The sequence below is a fragment of the Onychostruthus taczanowskii genome, unplaced genomic scaffold (genome assembly GCF_017590055.1).
Source record: "Onychostruthus taczanowskii isolate IOZ18803 unplaced genomic scaffold, ASM1759005v1 scaffold198, whole genome shotgun sequence".
NCBI classification, from domain to species: Eukaryota; Metazoa; Chordata; class Aves; order Passeriformes; family Passeridae; genus Onychostruthus; species Onychostruthus taczanowskii.
The window spans coordinates 74,751-75,569 of record NW_024499217.1 but is presented as its reverse complement, the minus strand read 5'-3'; positions in this window follow the sequence as shown (position 1 = coordinate 75,569).

Below are 819 nucleotides of genomic sequence, written 5' to 3'. Positions count from 1 at the left end.
AGCTCCCCCCAAACCTTGAACCCCCCATTCTCAGCCCTGCCCCTCAACTGTCCCCCCTCAGGTGGGGATAGGGGTCTCTGGTTGGGCAGGGGGTCCATATCCTCCCCTCCCTGTTTAAGGCTGTGGAACCCCCCAAAAGCCCCAGCCCCCCCTCCCGCCGCCAGCGCTCCGACCTGGAATCCCGCTTGGATCTGCTCCAAAAACAGCTCAACAGGTAAATCCGGGGGGCCCGGGTGGGACCCCCTGGGAGCCCCCCATTGCCAGAGGGGTCTGGAGAACGCTGAGCAGGAAAAGAAGGAAGGGGAGACCCCCAGGCCAAGCTGAGCCACCTGAGAGGAGAGTGGGACAGGGGGGTGCCGGGGGTCCTGGGGCAGGGGAGGGGTGGGCTGGGGGTCTCACGGCGTGGCTGCCCCGCAGGCTGGAGTCCCGGCTGAGCACGGACATCTCGTCCATCGTGCAGCTGCTGCAGCGCCAGGTGCCGGTGCCCCCCGCCTACAGCGCCCTGAGCTCCCCGCACCAGCCCCCGCCGGGGCCGCTGCCCCCCGCCCTGCCCGTCACCCCCATCCGGCCGCTCGCTCAGGTGAGGGACCCCGCTCACCTGCGCTGGGGGCGTTCCGCTGGCGGGCTCTGTGGGTTGGGGTCACCCCGGAGCCCCCCCGGGCTGGGGAGTGCCGGGTTTGGGGGGCGTCACTTGGTCTCGCTGTCCATCGTGGGCTGGGGTCTCCCCCGAGCCCCCCGGACTGAAGGTGCCGCCCGCCGTGCCCTCCTGCCCCTCGGTGCGCGGGGGTCGCCGGGGGGGGGTCGGGGGGGCCACCCCGA